Raw genomic sequence first — 7,614 nt, 5'->3', positions numbered from 1 at the left:
ATCTGAAAGAGAAATTAAGGAAACACTCCCATTTACCATTTCAACAAAAAGAATAAAATACCTAGGAATAAACCTACCTAAGGAGACAAAAGACCTGTATGCAGAAAACTATAAGACACTGATGAAAGAAATTAAAGATGATACAAACAGATGGAGAGATATACCATGTTCTTGGATTGGAAGAATCAACATTGTGAAAATGAGTATACTACCCACAGCAATCTACAGATTCAGTGCAATCCCTATCAAACTATCAATGGCATTTTTCACACAACTAGAACAAAAAATTTCACAATTTGTATGGAAACACAAAAGACCCTGCATAGCCAAAGCAATCTTGAGAAAGAAAAACGGAGCTGGAGGAATCAGGCTCCCGGACTTCAGACTCTACTACAAAGCTACAGTAATCAAGACAGTATGGTACTGGCACTAAAACAGAAATAGAGATCAATGGAACAGGATAGAAAGCCCAGAGATAAACCCACGTACCTATGGTCACCTTATCTTTGATAAAGGAGGCAAGAATATACAATGGAGAAAAGACAGCTTCTTCAATAAGTGGTGCTGGGAAAACTGGACAGCTACATGTAAAAGAATGAAATTAGAACACTCCCTAACACCACACACAAAAATAAACTTAAAATGGATTAAAGACCTAAACGTAAGATGAGACACTATAAAACTCTTAGAGGAAAACATAGACAGAACACTCTATGACATAAATCACAGCAAGATCCTTTTTGACCCACCTCCTAGAGAAATGGAAATAAAAACAAAAATAAACAAATGGAACCTAATGAAACTTAAAAGCTTTTGCACAGCAAAGGAAACCATAAACAAGACGAAAAGACAACCCTCAGAACGGGAGAAAACATTTGCAAATGAAGCAACTAACAAAAGATTAATCTCCAAAATATATCAACAGCTCATGCAGCTCAATATCAAAAACACAAACAACCCAATCCAAAAATGGGCAGAAGACCTAAACAGACACTTCTCCAAAGAAGATACACAGATTGACAACAAACACATGAAAGAATGCTCAACATCACTAATCATTAGAGAAATGCAAATCAAAACTACAATGAGGTATCACCTCACACCAGTCAGAATGGCCATCATCAAAAAATCTACAAACAATAAATGCTGGAGAGGGTGTGGAGAAAAGGGAACCCTCTTGCACTGTTGGTGGGAATGTAAATTGATACAGCCACTATGGAGAACAGTATGGAGGTTCCTTAAAAAACGAAAAACAGAACTGCCATATGACCCAGCAATCCCACATCTGGGTATATATCTGAAGAAAAAATTTTAAAACCCCACTAAGTTGAAAAGATACATGCATCCCTATGTTCATTGTAGCATTATTACAATAGTCAAGATATGGAAGCAACCTAAGTGTCTATCAATAGATTAATGAATAAAGATGTCATATATGTATATATATATGTGTGTGTGTATATATGTATACATATACATGTACATACATATGATGCAATAATAGCCATAAAAAAGAATGAAATCTTGACATTTGTGACAACATGTATGACCCTGGTGGGCATTATGCTAAGTGAAATAAGACAGAGAAAGACAAACACTGTATGATATCATTTATATGTGGAATCTAATAAAGAAAACAAATGAACAAACATAACAATACAATAAAAGACTCACAGGTACAGAGAACAGACTCATGGTTACCAGAGGGGATGGGGATGTGGAGAAGAAAAAAAAAAGGTAACTATATGAGGTAATAAATGCTAATTAGTTTGATTGTGGTGATCATTTCACAATGTATATTTATATGAAACCATCACATTCACCTTTATTGTATACAATTTTTGTCAATTAGACCTCAATAAAGCTGGAAAAACTTTTTTTTTAGTTTGACAGAGCTTCCAGTCAGCTTTCAGTTCCCAGTGCTAATCTTGAGAAGATATCCAAGGATTAACAAATAGCTGAGGAAAGCATCTAACATGGGAGAGAGATAAAAATAGAAAAATAATTTTGAGGAAACAGAAACAAGGTGTAAAAAACTTTAAAAAAGTAAACTATCACTAATATCCTCAGAGAGATACAGGAAGACATTGCATCTATGAAACAAGAACAGGAAGCTACTTAAAAATAGGAACAATCAGAAAATAAGAGTACACTCAGAGAGTAGAACAAAGTTCAGAGAGTAGAACAAAATAAGAGATGCAAAATAAGAAAGAAAAATAACATCATTAGTCGAGGACATCCAATTTCCAAATAATGAGTCTTCCAGAATGAGAAGAGAGAATATAGAAGGGAGGAAATCATGAGTGAAATAACTCAAGAAAACGTCCAGAACTTAATATCATGTTTGCAGATTGAAAGCACCCACACAGGATGAAAACAGATATATACTATAGCAAATCCATAGGAGATTTAGAACACTGGAGATAAAAGAGATCCTATATTCTGGAAAGGGGTGGCAGTGAGGGGACAATTCATATACAAAAGATCAGAAAACAGAATGGCTTTGGAATTCTCAACAGCAACACTGGAAGGTACAAGACAATGGAGCAATGTCTTCAAAATTCTAGAGAAAATGATTTCTAACATATAATGTGTTAAATTATCTATCAAGGATTAAGGAAAATTAAGTCTCGAGTATAGTTTCTATGCATCATTTTCAGGAACCTACTCTGTATATGTACCAAAATGAAAGAATAAATCAAGAAGGAGGAAAATGTGGGGTATACAGAACAGGAAATACAACCCAGGGGAGAAGCAAAGGGAATCTTCAGGATTGTCTGTGCAACAGGCATAAAAAGGTAACCAGTCCTGACCGGAGCAACCTGACTCAAGAGGCAGACATTCTGAGGGCTACTTTCACAATGCTTTCTGCCATATCTTCTTTTTAACCTACGAAACTACTGGAGAATATACTATTCCAACACAAGAGAATAAACCAAGAAGGAGGAAGGCATGAAACCCAGGATATAGGGAATGGATCCCAGGAGAAATGTAAATCAATTCCACAGTTGAGAGCAAGGCAAATCCAGAGACACAACAGGCCCAGAGAGCACCAGTTCAGAGAAAACAGAAGTCCTCAGTAGAGAGAGCCCTAAGGAAAGCAATTGGAATGGTTAAATTACCTGATCTGAGTGATCTTGTGGGAAATGTACTAAGAGACTGTAGGAAGACATGGAAAAAATTAGCAACAGATTTAAAAAAAAAAAAAAACACCAACCAAATGAAAAAAATCAAGGCATGTTCTACCTCAGGGGAAAAAAATAGGAAAGACATTGAAAAAAAGGAAACTCTGAGAAACTGTTACAACCAAGAAGAGTAGAAGGAGACATGACAACTAAATGTGATGTGGTCTCTTGGATGGAATCTTGGAAGAGAAAAAGGACATTAGGCAAAAACAAAGGAAATCTGAATTAACTATGGACTCTAGTTAATTCATAATGTATCCATATTGGTTCATTAATTATAACAAATGTACTACACTAATATGTTAATAATAAGGGAAACCAGGTATAGAGTATATGGTAACTCTGTATGTGCTACCTTCACAATTTTTCTGTAAATTTAATATTGTTCTAAAAATAAAGTTTATTTTTAAAAAAGGAAGAAAATCACGATTAAATATACTATCACTCTCAGCAGTGAACAATATTTGTAAAGGCATAAAAATGCAAATGTTGAATACTGATTTAACAAAAAATTTTAACTGCATTGGACGTGGGAGATGAGTGTATGAAGCAGACGGATGGCAGACTAAGAGAAATAAACTCATTTCCCATGAAAAAGATAAGTGGATGATGTCTAAAATTGGTGATTCAAACGATAGCAGGATATGTATTTTACTTAGAAATGTGATGTATTTAAATGGCAGAAGAAACAGCTAAGAGTAGAAAGAGGTTATTTTTGAGGAAAAGGACTGGGGAAATTGCAGTTTGTGGGGCACAGAAACACTGTATTTTGTTAATTAGCCTTTCCGATGCTAGTTTAGTTTTCAGACTATGTCCATGTAGTGATTTGATGAGATAAACATTAATCTAAAAATCAGAAGATTAAAGTCGATTTTTATCTGCTGATATGCAAAAAGCTTTCAATACTTTAGCAAATCAAAAAGTAAATTCAAGGAATCCACAGAAATTAGCTTCATCGCACTACTAAATAGCTCTACGCAGTTGTCATATTGAAGTTATTCTTTTAAAAAAGTGGCAATACACTAAATATTAATGTCATTTCTGAAACTTAGGTTTCCTCCTTTGACCACTTTCTTCATTCTTATTTCCTCATTACCAGAAAAATGATTCTTTCACCTCACCACATCTACATTCCCCAATTTGTGCCTGTCACCTCATTTGCCTTCATCTCTCTTTTTAGTCATTTAAATTCTTATTTCAAAATCCCTTCCCCCTTGACTTTTCTCACACACACCAACAATCTCTAATCTTGAATGAATCCAACAATCTGTTTTAAGTCCTGCTTTTTCATGGCTGAAAAAAGTGGATACTTTCTTTGGTTGGCTTCATTTTATTTTAAAATATTTATTTATTTGGCTGTGCTGGGTCTTAGTTGTGGCATGCAGGATCTTCATTGCCGCATGTGGGATCTTTTTTAGTTGTGGCATGCTGGATCTAGTTCCCTGATCAGGGATCGAACCCGGACCCCCTGCATTGGGAGCATGGAGTCTTAACCACTGGACCACCACGGAAGTCCCTTGGTTGGCTTCATTTTATTATTTAAAATATTTATTTATTTTTGGCTGCACCAAGTCTTAGTTACAGCACATGGGATCTTTAGTTGTGGCATGCAGACTTCTTAGTTGTGGCATGTGGACTCTTAGTTGCAGCATGTGGGATCTAGTTCCCCAACCAGGGATCAAACCTGGACCCCCTGCATTGGGAGCACAGAGTCTTACCCTCTGGACCACCAGGGAAGTCCCTTGGCTTCATTTTAAATTCATAATTTCCAAACTTATTTGAAAGTCAGTACTCATCCATAGCCCTCTTACCCTTCTTGATTTGTTTTCTAAACATCTACCATTTTTCTTTGGCCTCCAATCTTCTTTGGCTTTTTTGCTGATATCATTCCCAGATGATGGCTTAATTTCCTATTTCACTAAGAAAATAAAAGCATTCAGGCATTATTTCCAAATATATCCTTCTTTCCCTTCCTTTTTGTTTGGAGGAAGAAACATCCATACTTTTTCCTGAGGCTCTTTCCATCTACTTGACTTCTTCACTTCCATTCTTCCCTTAGATGTTAGTTGTATGTGGAATTTTGTCCTCAGTGGGCTGATCACATTCTATTTGTTCTCTGAGAAGGCATTCATTAACAATCATGGTTTTAAGGGATCGAGCATGTTCACATTTCTAAGTTGATGGTGCAATACCTAGTCCTGCCTATGTTTTCATACATTTTCATCTTGAATGTCCAAAGGTACATCAAAAACATGGGGGGAGGTTGGGATTAGCAGATGCAAACTATTACATACGGAATTGATAAACAGCAAGGTCCTACTGTATAGCACAAGGAACTATATTCAATATCCTGTGATAAACCATAATGGAAAAGAATACAAAAGACTATATATAACTGAATCACTTTGCTGTACAGCAGAAACTAACACAACATTGTAAACCTATACTTCAATTAAAACTACAACATGCCTGTGTATCTTTCCACAAATCTATACCTCCTATACGATCTCAGTTAATCAAAGCGGCAGTATCCTAAGTCATCAAAGACAGAAGTCAGGGCATTATCCTAGACAACTTTCTTGTTCTTTCCTGATACCCAATCCATTGCTTCAGTGCCTGACACAGTTGAGAATGAACAAATATTTACGAATGAGTGAATGAAGGAATGAGTGACGCTTGTCCGTGCTTATTTCCATCTCCCTAAAGTATCTTTTCCTACTTCCACTGCAGTGTCAGGCCCTCACCATCAGTTGGCTGTGTGATTGCTGTTCCATCAATTGCTGTCATCATCTTTTTATTTTCCATGTTTTTTCTTCATTGATTACTACTTCCCTTAGTCTGCAGCATATTCAAGGTTCTTACATGTGTTTGTGTGTGGAAACAAACTTCTTTCCCTAAGCAATTGCTACATTTCTGTCTCACCCTTCTTTCCTTTGTCCCCAAGCTTCTTTAAAGGTCTCTAGCTTCCTGACAAGGCTCATTTAACTAGAGTATCTTTGTAGTAGGGGGTAGTTCTAAACTTTTGCTGGCTGAATAAAAACGGATTTTGACTGCAAGCATTCTTCCCCTTCACCTCTGATCCTCAGCCTCAGGGCTCTAAGAGCAGATCTCAGGGGCAGACTGTTCTTAGAAGGAACCCTTCTGGTAAGCCCATCTAGACCCTAGTCAAATATACACCCATTGTTCTGAAGAAGCCATAAAGACTGGTAAAATAATCAAAATGCAGGTACTTTGTTCAGACTGAGATTAAGTATTCAGTAAACACTTACTGGATGCATAATAGCTAATATTTATTAAGCACATGCTATTGCTGAGAAATTCACATCAATCAGCTTAATCGCCTGAAGGAGCACCTGAACGGTACTATTATTACTTTCCATTTTACAAATAAGGAAACTAAGTTTTAGAGAAAAATAACTTGCTCAAAGTCAATGATGTAGATTCTTGAGCCAGGGTTCAAACTGTCAGGCTAGATGCGTAAGTGTATTTTTAATCACCCCATTACACTCTCTTGGTTGTACCCTACTAGGTTTTACAAGAAGTAACAAGGGCGTAGTCGCTCCTCAAGAAGCATACGGACTCCTCAAAGCAGAAAGACAGCTATAATGCAAGGCAGACACTGGCAAGCCCAATCTGAAAGGTGCAAAGTACTAGAGTCCAGCTGAGAAACCCAGAGGTTCCTTGCTTCCTTCTAGTTAGGAGACTAAAAAGGACATATGGAAGATGTGGACTTTAAAGACTGGATAGGATTTAAACAATTGCTGGTAAAGAGGAGAAAGATAACTCAGACAAGGTAAACATCAACAGCATTGAGCCAGAAAAGGACAGAGCATGCTCACAAGACAGGGGCATCATTGGATTAGAGCCAAGGGTGGGTGAAGGCAAGGGGGTAGGATCAAGACAGGAAAAGTGGTTTGAAACCAGATTCTGGATAATTTGGACTTTATCACGATCACAAGATCTTGTGGAGCGACAAAGTAGAAATGAGAAGGGAATAGATTTCAGAAACATAATCAACTCAAGTTGGTCTTGGCAAAAAAATGACACCTAAGCAATGTAACTGAAAACATAAGCATTTTGCTTTGTCTCAGTTACAAGAGGCTGAGAAACCTTTTTAACTGAAATTTAGAAACTAAGGTTGGTTAAAAAGCCTCCTGTCACGCATGCACATGCACGTTTATGTACACACATAAATCCACACACACTTATACACACATATAGTGAGAACAGTTGAAATAAAGATCTAGGAAATAAATACGGGTTAAAATCAAGATAACTCGAGACTTGACTATGGAAGCAATAAGGTAGCAATTTATTGTTCAGTTTTGTTAAACTTTGTCTGATTTTAGTTTATTAAACAGTTACATATATATAAATTTAAAATAGAACTTTTTTTCTCAAAGTAGTCCCTTAAAGCAGTTTATCCCAT

Source organism: Balaenoptera ricei, chromosome 3, assembly GCF_028023285.1.
Source record: "Balaenoptera ricei isolate mBalRic1 chromosome 3, mBalRic1.hap2, whole genome shotgun sequence".
Taxonomy (NCBI): Eukaryota; Metazoa; Chordata; class Mammalia; order Artiodactyla; family Balaenopteridae; genus Balaenoptera; species Balaenoptera ricei.
Note: the sequence above shows the minus strand (reverse complement) of the source record.